The 15,081-nt window shown below is 39.7% G+C and overlaps 1 protein-coding gene across 6 annotated transcripts in view; it reads left to right on the top strand.

The window, feature by feature from the left end:
- Window positions 1–15,081, top strand: part of GYPC (glycophorin C (Gerbich blood group)) — a 142,701-nt gene that overhangs the window by 75,772 nt on the left and 51,848 nt on the right. For 3 of the 6 annotated variants that reach the window (XR_014896580.1, XR_014896577.1, XR_014896575.1), the window contains 2 exons: window positions 2,967–3,147; window positions 14,565–15,063. The exons of 2 other annotated variants lie outside the window; for them this stretch is intronic. The gene's annotated coding sequence lies outside the window, so the exon portion shown is untranslated. Of the gene's footprint in view, window positions 1–2,966; window positions 3,148–4,739; window positions 4,777–14,564; window positions 15,064–15,081 lie in introns of those variants that run through there. One more of the 6 variants, XR_014896581.1, reaches the window with a different exon arrangement.

Here is a 15,081-nt window from a genome sequence, read left to right as displayed (position 1 = left end):
TCCCAAAACATAGATGACAGAGGTTTATGTATCGCAGAATTTAACTTTTGATTTCCTGTGTACTGCTGCATACATTTACATTAGAAAGATTTATGGATAGTAACTTAAAAAAAATACATACTTTAGTTAAAAGTGTTTCTCCTAAAAGCATTGCAGCACTTACTGTTTTTTTCACTACTGTGTCTGATTCTCACTCTTTTTTACTCTCCAGATGCTATCACTGAAGTAGACTGTCCTGGCCCTGGATAACAGTGATTTGATATCCAGGTGCATACACATATGTGCAGATGCAGCAGGTTTAATTACTGTTTGCTTTGCAATTTAAGGCTCTTTAATTTTCCATTTTTTAAATGAGGAACATGCAGCATTTTGCAAAATTAATTTGCTCAAATATTTCAGCAATTAAGCTCACCAGTTTAGGATCTGTTTCTGAGGCCACCCGAGAGCAGCCTCCCTGGCTACTGAAGTCCTGGAAGAATTCTTCCTCCCCTGCTGTGCATCACTGCTTTCTCCAGCAAGAGCATGTTGACCTTGTTGAACTTTCTCTCATACCTACCTGCCTAACTAATTTTTACCTGAACTGTCTGATCCTGAAATCTCATTACCTTTCACCTCCTCCCACRTCCATTCATTCTCCCATTTCTGCTTGCACCTGACCTGTCTACCCATCACTACCCTGCTCTGCTCTGGCTATTCTTAGCCGGCTATTGAGTACCAGCCTTCTCCCACGCRTGTTTAGACTGGACTTTTGTCCTCAAATCCCACTGTAGAACCACAATGTCAACTGAACACATGATTCAAGAATTATGAAGGTGATTATGATCCTTTAATGCGTAACTAAAGCAAGAGGAGAGAGGTTATAATATACAGAAATACCACATCAAGCCCTGACATTCTCATCGCACACACACACACAAAAAATTGTTGCAAGATGGGAGAGTCTAGACAAGATCTGCAAAATATGTTTTACCTTGGTATAGAAAAGAAAAATAGACAGACAGAATGAAAAAGGAAAAAAGGAAAAAAAAGGAAAAGGAGAGGAGAGGAGAGGAGAAGGGAGAGGAGAGGAGAGGAGAAGGGAGAGGAGGGGAGGGAAAGAGAGAAGGAATCAGTCTGCTTCAGTCAAAAGAATACCCAGAAGAGGGATTCTTTGCTGTCTCCCCTTGCTTGCTAGAAGAGCTTTCCGCTAGTGAAAATAATCTAGAAAAGGTATGACAAGGCCAAAGTTCAATTTGAAAGCAAAATTCATAAATGAGGAGATACTTTGAAATAATCAAGTTAATTAACTGTTGGAATATTATTACATAGTGACTTCTTTATTTGCTGTTATTACATCAGTAATGGATATATTCATAACAGATAAGCTGTAGTTTTGTCTGAAGTTTGGTTATCCAGAAAACAGGAATAGAAGACAATGAAACTCCTTCCTGGTCCAGAATCTCTGAATTATGTATAGTAGTGTATGTATCAACATGTATAATGACCTCCAGAACAAATATACAACTGAACATTCATATGTCTCTCAAGTACTAAGATTTGTGTGTGCCTGTGGTGTTAGTGACAAGCGCGCTGGGAGGAGGAGAGGGTCACCTAGTGCAGTCTTGTCATTTGAGGCACTTGAGGATTTGTGTCATGATATCAGGCATTCATATCAGTTAATAGATAAAATATGTGCATAAAAAAGCTGCCAACTTGATAAAATTATGTGGCTGTTTATAGAAAAGGGATTTTTTTCAATTTCACCTGTTTTTAATTTCCTGGACAAGGAAACAAAAAAATGTTCCTTTTATAATTATTGATTTGTGGGAGAGGGGGAGAGTTGTTTTTTTCTATCAGTTAATCCATTAGAWTTTTTTCTTATTGAACCAAAATTAATCATGACTGTTCTTTGGCTGGCAAGCCAGTTAATCATTTTATCTTTCCTTTCTTTCTTTCCTTTTTTTTTTTTTGGGGGGGGGTGGATTTAATAAGAGATATTCCTAGGATGCAAATGTGTTTAAAAGTCATGCATTTTCTCACTCTTAAAAAAGTGCTAATGTAATGCATAATTTCCACTAAGAAACTTCAGCTCCAGGCTTTGCCCTGTTTGCTTAGCAGAGCCCACAGCCAGCCCTAACTGCACGTATCACACAGAGCCATCTACCGGTTCAGCAGCACATGTCTACCAAACCTTAAACTGCAAACATTTCCTTTTCCAAATATTTCCTGGTCTGGTAAAACCCYCAAATTAAGGCCAACTTCTTTCTATGATTGTTCAAGTTGTTCTAGTAGACTCGGTGTATTAGAGTATGGGGCATCAATATAGGGTTTTTCCCCCGTAATTTTTCATTTTATGCAATCCAGGAAATGGTTTCAGGGTTTATATGTCATAAACTGGTTGATGTAAGCAATATACTGAGGTTTGAAAAAAAAAAAAAAAAAAAAGAACATGTTCACCATCTGAGTTGATTTACTTTAAGAACATTTTAGTTTCTTTGCTGAGCTAAATTAAAAAAGAAATATGAATTCTTGCCACTGAGATTCACTGTGAATCACTTGAAAAATGAATATAGCAAATAAAATGCTCTGGGTCCTGAACTGACTGCCTTGTGAAGCCTGGATGTTCAACATGCAGTTCTGCATTGTACATCCTTACACTTTCTTCATATTTTTATTTCAAGAACAGATKTGAGTAGTTCTAATAATTTATCCATTCTGCACCTTTCTCACAGAAAGCAAAGCATACACAATCTTACGTTTGTGTAAAATGATCCCTGCCAAGGTGATAACCTTGTATTTTCCCTGCTTTTGTCCTAATTTGTTAATAATAGAGATAATGAATTACTGCTGATGAAGCCCCTAATGATAGTCACAACAAAAATACCTAGTAGTTCACCAGCGTTTTGAATTTTCAAAGGAGATTATATATATCAATTATCTTCAGAGCATGCCTTGGAGTAAAGTAAGTATTAATACCCTCATTACAGATCCCCATTATAATTCCCACCGTAGTAATCAGGAGATGGCAATGAGGCATTGCACGAGCACTCTGAAGTCCAAGGGCTGGCATCTGCAATGTGGTACGGCTTCTGGAGCCCACAGGCCAGAAAAACAAACCAGGTGAATCTGATGCTGTGGTGCCAGGAGGACTTCATGCCAGCAGAAGAGGTAAGAGTTCTTACCTCTAGAAAGAAGTATCCCTGCAGGTATCCCTCCCAGCTAGTCCCTCCTGCCCCCTCAAAAAAGTTAATTTTAGCCTGAACTTGTTCTCCGTGAAGTTCCTTAATAACCACGCAAAAGCTAAAAAGTGTTTTTATGAAGATGKGAGAAAACAGAGTAGTTCTCCTCTTGTGACTGAGAATAACAAAGCTGATTTAACCAAAGAGTGGAATTAAATGCCATACTTTCTATAGTCACCATGCACAAAAGGGGCCGCACCACTGCAAAAGAGACAAAGCTGATGTACAGAAATATTGTCCAGGTCAAAACAAGGGTCTTTATTTTCTTCAGTGGGTGCGATTTTGAAACCAGGACATTAAACACATTACTTACTTGTCAGTGGATTAAATGCTCAGCCTTAGAGTAAAACAACAGAAAAAAATCTGTCAAAAGTTTTTATGTTCAAATAACATCTGGATGTTGATTTTCAAACCTGCTATTTGCTCTGTCAGAGAGAGGTGGTCTCTATTCAGCTTCRTGGGCAACCACAATAAGAAAATCTTTATCTCAATGTCTCAAAGTTTAAAAGTAGTCTAGGATGATTTTCAGATCCCATGCGTGGCAATAGAGCCATTCCTTATGAATATTGTCTTGCAGACTAAGGAAAATTCCATTGAGGATGTAGAAAAATATTTCAGATACACCTGGAAAAGCAATATTGGCAGAATCAGAAGCTCTAGGTAGAGATTAGAGTAGAAATGTAATCTTGCCTTGTGATCAACCAGTGCTACTTTTGACAGCGTAGAGCTATCCATTTGTCTACTTGTATGCCGTATGTTTAGAGCAGAATGTCGCTTAGCTTTGCAAATGGAATGTGAATAAATTATTCTAATTGTCATTAAAATGTTTCCATTTAAATATCAGCTTCTGCCAGCTGTTACCCTGCAATGGTCTGTGGATGGTACCTAAAATGGCATGTGCAATGTCAGCTTCTGTAACTTGATAAATGTACGCTGCATGAATGGATGCTCTCTGAACAGGGAAGGTTCTAGGGAATTAAAGAAACCAGGAGTTTCTCCCTTTAGTAGACTTCGTGCAATTTTACTTTGGTTACATTAATCACTTTGGGGGAAAAATATAAACAACATTAGTTATTTTTCTCTTGAGTAACCTCAGGATTCTTGGTACTATTATTCTGCAAGCAGCGCTCGTGACAATTTCTCCCTTTCTCTCTTTCCCTCTCTCCCTTTCTCTTTCAAACAGAGTGTATTTTCTGAGGGTTACCAGACATTTTATTAGGAAAGACTTTTAAAATGAGAACTATGGAGGGTACAATGCAGCTTTGTTATTACAATATAACCTTGATTTATCTGCCTCTCAATTGTCTGAAACTTACTATTATCCAAAACATGGCCATGTCCCCTGATATCTATTAATTACACTGACAATTCCTTTGAATATGTGAAACCTCTGTTACCCAGGCTTATTCAGCTTTCCCCATGGCATCTGGATAATCAGAGCTCTACTGTATTCATTATTTTTCATAATGCTTTCTACTTTTCAGAGGGCAGAAGCAGTCGCTCTTTCTCTCCCCTTTGCAGAATGCATYTGACTAGCCAAACAAATGGAAGTGGCCAGATGGGAAATGCAACCTCTCGCTGTCTCAAAAATCATTTTATTTGTTCTGTAATGCCAATGCTATGGATCTGGCTGCAGACTACAGAGTCAACATGTTCAGTAAGAGTAAGATGAGATTTTTCTACTCAGTTCACCTCATTTAAAAAAAGAAAAAGTCTGATAATCAGAAAAGGAGAAAAAAATCAACAAAACCCAAGTCATCATCACTGAATGCCCAGTTCTCTCACCAGTCCCGTCTCGGTAGTGTCATTGCACTTTTYAGAAATTCAACTATTTATTCTCATAGCCCCTGTTGGAGGTGAAGAATTTACCATTTTGCACGCAGGAAGGTGAGCACAGAGAGTTTGAGTTGAGTTTGAGTTTGAGTATTACAGATGGAGCCTGTGATACAGCTGCAAATGTAACTCTGCTTTCCAGCATCAAGGGGTCAACCTCTAGCTACAGACTGTCCTCAGCAAAGCAGGGAYGAGACCTGAGCAAAAGCTAGTGTCAAAGCAGCCAACCGTCTGGGGGCTGCTGTGACCCTTGCAAGGCATATTAGAAAGTACTGCTCTAAAGGAGTTCTGTAACGAACCATTAAGTAGCCATACCGTTAACAGACCTGCTAATRTAAGACCACCTAGAAGCTTTCAAATGCTTTCCATTCACCTTGAATTAAACTAACATAACCAGAAAAATGCCAACAAACTGGGGCTGCACAGTGGATTAATACTTTCTATGTGCTCCAGGGTCCTGGCACAAGAGTATCTGAATGACCTGAATGCCCCCTAGGCCACGGTCCTATGTCTGCTAGTGATCATGATTCRAAGATTAAACATGGATTAAAGGGACAGAGCAACATACCCCTAGGGTGTTGCTCACTGCAGTGCAAGACTCAGAGACTGTTCCTGAGCCTCCAGTTGTCTCTTTGTGCATAAAACACATTTTCAGGTTTTTCTTCCTAGAATTTGTTGAATTTCTTCTTGAACTGATCTGTTTGAATACATCCCGAGTTCAATAGTTTAATTATGCACTCATCAGGGAATAAAGCATTTCTTTGAATTTGCTTTCTGTCTGCTGCCTCGCAGTTTCGTGAGATGCCTCCATATTTCCTGTATCATGCAAAATATATGTAATATTTCTTTATTCCTGTTCCCCATCCAAATTAAGATTTTACTGACCTCTGTCAAGGCATCATGGGGTCAAGGTAGACAAGGCCAAGTAGACGAGCTTTAAACTAAATAATGGGATGGGTACCTGGGCCACAAAATATAGGATCTGGAACAACGGATGCTACATGTAAAATTAGACCTTACTGGGGTGGCAGAAACRTATAGAAATAATGAATGTAGTTACAATGGTTTTGGAAACAGAAATAAAGGTAAAAAATGGGTGAATGGCCTGGCTTGATGCAATAGAATAGAGAAATAAGAAGGGGTAGGATAGACAGAACAGACCACATCTGTGTAAAATTGCTTTTGGGAAGGATGATAAGAGATTCTATTGAGTAGTGCTGGAAGTTTGTTATATTTCCTCCCCCCTCCAGGTTCAGCTTTGGATATGAATAGCAATTTCTGTGATGTTATTAGAGGGAGAGAGAGACTAGTGAGAATTGTGTCATTAAAGTAGACTAGCTCCCAGACACATTCTGAAAAATAAATGCAACCAATAACCCCAAGGCCCAGATATTCCTTCAGATGGCACGCAACAGACTGGGCCACTAAGTAGCGAGGATAGAGCAGAGATGAAGAATGATCTCAGTATGGTCATGCGTACTTYGTCTCACTTTTTAATAAGTATCTGACAAGTGATATCAGATACGAGGACAAAGGCAGGATGAGGACAAGAGAGCAGAAAAAGCATGACCACATCTGAGATAGAAGGAAAAATCAGAGCTAAGTGAGCTGAAGCTGAGGAAATCAGACTGTGTTCACCCCACTATTTTTAAATTGCTGGTACAAGGATTTTTAATAAATCTGTCAAGTTTTTATGAATGGGACTATATGCTTGGACAATAGCAAATGTAATACCTGTATTGAGGAAACAGGGTTAAGAGGAAAAATAGAAAGTGATCTTGGCAGTTTCAAGCCTCTGAATCTGACCTTAATAATATGTAAATATTGTAGCTTCTCCAGGAAAACCTTTAGGCTGAAAACAGAAAATCATTCCTGTCTGTTGGAGCAGTTAAACTAGAAGGAACCATAGAATCGTAAGGTTGGAAGGGACCTCTGGAGATCATCTTATCCAAYCCTCAGCGTAGCCCATACGGGGATTGAATCCATGACCTTGGCATTAGCAGCACCACGCTCTAACCAACTAAGCTAAAGAACAGCCTGCCATAGGGATGGCTAAATTCCTAACTGCAGTTAAGAGGAAAGACAATTCAGTGTATGAAAGAAATGATATGAAATAGTTGCCTACAGTACCAGGGAGCTGGACACAGTAACAGTAGTGGTTCTTCCCGTTCCTATCACTGTATTTCTTTCTGAGGCCTTGATTTTTCAAGGGAATTAAGCGTACATATATGACTTTAAGAGCAGGACTTACTCTACTGATGCCAATAGACAGATTTTCAAAAACGTACTGCTCAAATTACCAAGTGGATCACTCTAATTTTGATAGCCAAAATTCCTGGTTGCCCTTTGAACACCTCAGTCTCAAATCTCTGTTGGATCTATTTATATATTTAAAATGTGTCACATACTGTAATAGCTTCTTTAAATAKGAGCTTAGTCAACATAGCATCCTCTTTCACAACTTTTATTCCATGTACTGCTAGTTAGGAGAATTTCCCAGCCATATGCTCATGGAGTATTTTTTTCAGGAATCTTCCAAACCCTTCACTTCCATCGCTACTATTCCTCCTTTCACATTCCCCAGTTTGCTTCAATAGCCAGTAGAAGGTAACATGGCAGCCTTGTTGGAGATTTTAGTGATCAGACATAAGTACTAACAGTTATTTCTGGATGAACCTCCACAGGGATGTCAAATGGCTGTTGATATTTTATGTACTTTATTTTCTCAGCAAGGCTTCCTAAGAAGAAATTAATACAAAGATAATCTTTGGCATTCTTCCTGRGATATAACAGCGTAAGACTATATTTTGTACCCAAGTCTTTATCTGAAAGGAAAATTCAATAAATATGAACCTCTCTAGAATCCAAATAATGGCAACTCCTTGAGAAAAAATGCTACGCAAACCTCTTAGTAGTCAGACAGGTAATAACACATAAAAAGCCTGTAGAGACATGGCTGGTGCCAAGTGTCCCAGTAGCCCTAGGCTAAAGTGCRTCACCTCAGCTCATAAAACCACACCTCTAACCAGAATTTGCTTGTGCAATGGCTGAATCGCTGCTTTTCGGGAGTGTATGTTGTGTGTATGTTAGTATGTGTATGTGCGAGGAGCTGGAAACAAAAGAATAAATGTAGCCATTACTTCAGCAAATACAAAGTATTTTCCTCTCCCATCCTTGCACTCCAGTCCTCACACTGAACAAGGTCCCTAATTTCACTGCCACTATTCTCTGCAAAATTAGCCTCTGTTTGTGTTAAGGAGCTGGCACATTTTAGCAACCCCATTCCCACACCCTTTATACCAATGGAAAGTGACTTTTCCCTCTTAAAATAACATCTACCTGCACACCCTCTAAAAAGGCCGTAGAGCTCCCATTGTTCAAGAAAGATATCTGCACATATGCAAAYAGCTGACTGATTAAGGAGGTGTCAGTAGATGGGTGTCAAGAATATGTGGCCTAGTTACTAGGTTTTGTGAGACCAATTAAAATAGGGCATCACTGTTCTGCATGACAAATGGCTTCCTCTGGCTGTTCTTTACCTCAGTTCTTGGCATATGTTATCACTGACTGTYTTTATCTCAAAGAGAGTCTGAAATACTTTTTTCTTTTTCTGCAAGCATGAGGTTTTTTGCTTCTTGTGAAATGAACATTCTGAGGGCTATATGACACATGCTATAAAGCTTCTCCCTGCCCTCTTTGCATTATTTTTGGTAAAATGGAGTATATTCATGTCAAATGAAGTATATTCATGTTCACGAATATACTCCTCCAAGCCCGGGAGGATTCCTAACACAGGTGAGGAAGTGACTGAAAGTGAAGCAGAAATAGGGATGTGATTTTTTTTCCAAGAAGAAATTGGGGGCAAAGATAGAAAACACATTTGAGGTGCGAAGAGATGCTTAGGTTACCTACAGGGCATATCTTGCCTAGATTGACCAACATCTTGTTTCTTGCCCGGTAACTCTGTACATCCCACTGARGCTTAAACTGCCTGTAGCAGAGAATGAAGGAGAGGAATTAGGATCAGAGTCCAGAGCTTCCTGAAGCCTTAACAGGCCTCATGCCTCTCCAGGTGAACACATCAGCCCTTCCCCAGTGACTCCTGATATGGACAATACACACTCCTCCGGCTTCCTGCTCCCTTTCTTGAGAGGTCTGTCGGTGCCTCTGTTTGACCTACCTCCGAAACAAAGGTCTCATGCTGGAGTTCTTGGTCTTAGAAAAGTCAAAAATAAGATTTAACCCTCTGCATGATGAAGAGGGAATAGTAAAAAAGAAGTTTTGAGAGAACCTCAAAGCTTGTGGAGGGGGCCAAATTGCCGTGAGAAAATAAAGATCTCAGAAAGTACTAGGACACAGGGAGGAGGTATCAGATTGCAGCTGGCTAAAGATTAGTGGGAGATTAAACTAAAGGAGAGTATGCTAAGGGTTCTGGTGAAAACAATCAAGTTGTCAATAAATTTCTCAGATGACAGAATAAATCAGATTGTGAAAGGAAGAGAGAGGAAATGGAAGTGCTCTGGAGCAAGGGAGCAGCTTGTCTTGCTRTTATGAGATCTGGTAGTTTGCAATTAGCAGAGCTGCCTGCCCTACTGGCACCTTCCCGCTCTGCTCTCTGCACAGATAACGGTTTGTTAGCTTTGCAGTAATACTGTGCACTCCAAGTTAATTAGGAAAGGGGACCATTTTTTAGGGCAAGGCAGGTGGCAAAAAGCTACAGCCACAGATGTCATCAGGATACAGCAGTGACTGCGGAAGCAATCTAAGGTAGTTCCCCTTCCCGTTTAAATGAGAGGGTTATATTTGGCCCCTGAGGTTCAGAGAAGTCGTGCCTTGGGGTGATTTCCTTCAAGGTCCACAGCATAGCAGCCCAGACTCCTGACTCTGCCAGCCCCCTACAGCTTGCCATCTAATAACTGGAGGCAACAAGGCGTGTGCCACAAAACCCGGAGAGCCATTGGGAAGGGGAATGCACATCAGCAATATCGCCCTTACTCACTTTTGCTTCCCCACTTGCACTCTCTGGGTTCAGTTTACGCAGATACAGCCACACTGTCGCTCACATCTCGCAGGAAGCCTGGGCTGCATGTCTCAGGCACGCAACAAAGCAAGGGCGAGCAAAAGCAGCTCAGCTAAGCTGTCWCCCTACCCACAGTGCTCGTCAAAAAGTCAGTGGTGGCTTTGACATCTTGAGATATGGCGGGTCATAGGCTACTCTTTTTTAATAGCTGAAGAGGGAAAACTATCTGTTTCTTATTAGCTCATTCACCTCCCAGCTACTTTTCCACATCTAAGGAGCTAGAATTGTCCATGTCATCAGGAAGACTGCTGAATCAAATGAATAGAGAAAAGAAGGGAAAAATCAAACTGAGAAGTAGAACCTGAAAAAAAAAAGGGGAGGTCAAAATGAAAGAGCAAGGAAAGAATGGYAATGTAAGCTAGAAATTACCATATTGAGTTATGCTTAACATTAAAACAGAGTAATAGCAGGCAAGAACAAATAGTGTAAATGAACCATAGAAGCAGATGAAATCTATTGTGAATGAAAGCATAAGCCCTGATATCACTTGTCCTTGCTCGTCCTGGCACCAGGAACATTTCCACCTATGAGGGAGTTAATACAAAGTTATTTGGGTATGGACATGTGCATATGTTATGTAGGCTTAGGCCAGGATAGGAACAATCTCAGAATCTATTGCTGTTAATACCTATGTAGTGTAATGAAAAGTATGGTCAGACGAGCAAGATTTCTTAAGTACAGTAGAAAATTACATCTGCAGCAAGCTTAAGCCAAARAAAAAGGACAGTGATCAGATTTGTAGTTAATAAAGAAAAACTGGATAATCGGAAGAGAAATGAATTAAATTACAAGATTAAATTACAAGAGGCAGAGATAGCAAAGAGAGTCAAATGTTCTAGGTAAATGGAAGGGAGGTTTGTTTTATTATTTTTTGTTTATCCCAAGGAGAAGCAGATTTGAGCTGATGAAAGCACTTTAGGAATATATGTTGAATTGTTAAAAGCCTAAAAATGCATCAGCAAATAATAATCRCTAAAAAAAGAAATCGGAAAAATAATCATGATATTTTCTAAATGAAACATTTTCAACAGCTGATGTCAGGTGTTACATCTTGTTGATTAAAGGTATGTAATCAGCCCATAACCGTATTTCAACAAAACAAACTCTATTTTTGGTGGAGCCAGAAAAAACATTCTCATTAGCCCAGATCAGAGTTGCTTAGGAGGTTTTTGCCTTTTAAATTTCCAAACACTGAAAATTTCCAAAGTGCATTTCTTCTGGTTGAACTGAAACTAATATTCATTTAGTTTGAATTATCATAGGGTGCCAAACAATTATTTACTAGATGATTCTAAACAGAATCATGAAAATGAAAAGCCTTATAGATTGTTTTGTTTCAATTATTTTACAGTGAACCCAGAAGAGTTACTATCTTTTACGAATTATGCTAACATGGCTGTGCAGGGAAGGGTATGATATTCTCCACAATATCAGCGGGTGCAACAAAATTCAGTCACAGGCATTTTGATGCAAAGGTAATCGAGATGTGATCCAACAACCTTTAGGMGTGAGGGAGATTTTACATACGAAAGCTAGCAAAGACCAGCAGAAAATAAATCAGAAGTAAAAGGGAAGAAAAGGAAAGAGCAATACATTCATATTAGCCAAATCTTCCCTTCTCCAAACCTCCACACAGTTTGRTTAAATGCATCTGTGATTCTGTTGCTGATAATTATTACTAATAATTAACAAGCCTTTGCACAAATTATCATGCTCCTCATCTGCAGGGCTAATTATGAAAAACAAAGGAAAGTGTCTAAATCAGTGGAACTAAATGATTAAACAGAGTGAAACATGCTTGTAAAATAAGATGAGGGTTGTGGTTTCATTTTTAATGGTAAATATATATTTGCTGAGATATTTAACACAGATGACAACTCACTGGTTGAAAGACAAAGCAGTAACTGCTAAATAATGCCAGAAGTAGAAAGATGTAGTATTTCAGATTTATTTCTATTTAATAGGTTGTTGTTAGTCACTCACTGACATCCAGCTCTTTCCTTATGTCTTCTCATAACGAACGTATCTACTTTCATAGTAGAAAAGTAGGTGTATAAACACACAGGAAGCTGCCTGCTCCAGCCTATGAGTCCAAGGAGGGGCAAGAAGAAAGACACACAAGCAAACATCTAAACCTGGGTAGAGAATTCAGTTCAAGYTGAGAAAGTCCAAAGACCTTTTCCTCCCTTCATTACAAATACTAACATTAAGTAGAGCATGTGGTTATTTTTAAAAACATCTGTYGGAGTCAAAGGAAATACAGCGTGAAGGTTGATATTCAACCCCACCCCTTCAAACCTTCCCAAAGTGTGGCAGCTCCCAGTGGAAGCACACATATCTCTGCCAAGAGCATACCTGACTTAGGAGCTCTTCTGTGGTAGCTGGGGAGACATCAGGCAGCAGCACAGCTGGTAAGGTTGCAGGCAAGCTGTGATTTTACCTATTTATTTTAAAAACTCACAGCTTTGCCAGTTCCAGTAATAGAATAATATTTTAAAGGCAATTGCCACAAGAAAAAGGGCCAGAAATGTATCATTTTAAAATAAAAATAAGGTTTCAAGTTGTTATTTGAGACATTTACACATCTCTTGTACTCGTGATGCATCCTTAGGGTACCCAGATCACTGGAGAGCAACTTGTCAAATGCTCCTTTCCCTGCTAGGACAGTAAAAACCACGTACTGATCAGCAAAGTCTATTCACTTCCTAGTGAATCTAGTGAATCTTACGATCTTGGAGCTTCTAGGGCAACTTACTTTGGAGATCACATAGGAAAGTGGACAAGGCATTCCAAAACTTCTCAAAGACATTAATATCCTCCTTTTTGCTTTCATCTTTATTTTATTCCTAGGATTCATATCTCAAAAATGGCAGACACAAATCAGTTCAGGTTTTGGATAGTGATTCTCTGCTCAACATGATCTACTTCCTTTAGACAGCAGATGACTGTGATTTAAGCGAATGCCATGAAACAGGAAAAAGAAAACAGTTTTGAAGTAGAAAATTAGCAAGAAATTCACCATCCTTCTGGAGAAAAAGTATTACCCACAGTATCATGGACATATGTCTTTATTAACTATGTTTAATGCATTATGATAGGTTTACAGATGCTCATGGACTGTATCCAGAGCCCCAGTGAAAGAGAATTCATCCAGAACCAATTTGCTGGAGCTCTATTGTCTCACGAGACAGAAAATGAGGCCACAGGAATGCCATGATTTAGAGAGGGTTTTTTTATTTATTCCTAAATGTAATGTGTTTGTGTAACAAACAATTCTTCTGCAGAGAAAAGCTGTACAAGCACTTGAATCTAACAGTACATTAAGCTGACTGTTACTGGAATCCTGCTGCCTCTTCCTGCTGTATGTATAATAACTTGACAAATACATTCAGATGTGCTGTGGGTTTAACACTCATTCCATGTCTGCTCTCTTTCTGCTAGCTTGGTCTAATCCACTTAAGAGARGATAATGAAAAAAGGCCTGATAAATCCCTGCCCAGAGTTTATAATTAGTATGAGTTTTTGAAGCACCCARTCAAGTTAGTTTAAAGCTAACTCAGGCATCTCACCATAAGTTGCAGCCAGTGTTCTCCATATGGTTCCAGATGCACTGGAGATGAAGTTAACTTTCCATTAAATAAGATGMCTTCCAACAAGACTTTTCTGTATCTTTTCCAGATACTTCTGCTAGAGAGATGAAGGTGACAGGTAGAAAACATCCAGTTTAAATCCATGATGCTTGAGCAAGTTGTGGTGGGGCTGCTAGGTTTCTTGATAAAGGCCTCTGGTGAGTTTTGATGCCTGACTACAGTAGCCATGACCACTAAGAAAAGATAACCCTTSAAGGTCACTAGCCATTTCTAAGTAAATCCATTTTTTCCCTGAGCTTATTTTCCTGCTTATATTTGAACCAGTAGTGGCAGAAATTCCTGCATATATCCCGGAGCCAAGCCAGACTCTATCTCCAGGTCAGCAGATCAGTCCAAAGCAAATCATCCTTCCAGCTGGTCCAAATCTTTCTTATTATGATTGGCAACTGTCTTTGGCTATTTGCTGCACTCTCACTCTGTCACCCTAAAATCTTGATATGCTCTCACTTTATCAAGGCAGTTATATTTTCTAGTTGAAAAGGAAAATGAGCAAAGTGCTCGGCAAGGTCTACATGGACACCATTCTTGTCAGGGCATTACTAATTAAGTGGAGGATTTAGCAGAAGAAGAAGGCAAAGTTAATTGTTTACTTACTCATGGGGCTCTGTTAGGAGGGAGCAGTGTTCATTTCTTCTCTTCTACTGTTAATGCAGTGACTATCCAGGTCCCAGCCCAGCAGCAGACAGACCTTAAGGTTTAACATCCACCCTAACCTCATCAAAGCACATAACAAGTGCCTCATTGCCCTTCAATGCAAGTTAGGAATATTTTGTTTTTTTCTAGACATGCCTCCAGAAGATTTGCAGGATGCTGAAGGACCCTCTTTGGGCCCCACCTCTGTGTCCTTGTCCCCAAGTTTTACCCTCTTCCTGTCTCTCCAGCATCATTTTTTTTTGCAGTGTGTGAGAATGTCACATTTTCCTTGACTAGATGTTAACCTTGGGTGGCATATTCTGAGCTGAGCTCCCTTGATCTGAACTTCTCAGAAGTACAATAAGTCTCAAGGGTCTGAGGCAGATGAGCAGAGCACGACTGCATGGCAGAGAGAGAAGAAAAGGAAAGGCAACGCGATATGTATACACATCCACACTGTAAGATGCCATTTCTGCCCTCTGCAAAGCCTCTCTGTGCACCAAGTCACCCCTGGTGAAAGCCTGGCAGTGGAGACATCTGGACAGGCAGGAAATAAGAATAYAAAGTGAGGGTTTGTGTTTTGCTGCCTGCCGTATGGCAGGGGGCCGTTGCTTGTCCTGGCCGGCTTTTCTCTGCTCCCAGGTGTCCAGCCACAGCCATTATGTGA

Source organism: Rhea americana, unplaced genomic scaffold (genome assembly GCF_003343005.1).
Source record: "Rhea americana isolate MKP2758 unplaced genomic scaffold, rheAme1 scaffold_33, whole genome shotgun sequence".
Lineage (NCBI taxonomy): Eukaryota > Metazoa > Chordata > Aves > Rheiformes > Rheidae > Rhea > Rhea americana.
The sequence above is the reverse complement of the archived record's forward strand: the minus strand, read 5'-3'. Positions and strand labels throughout refer to the sequence as shown.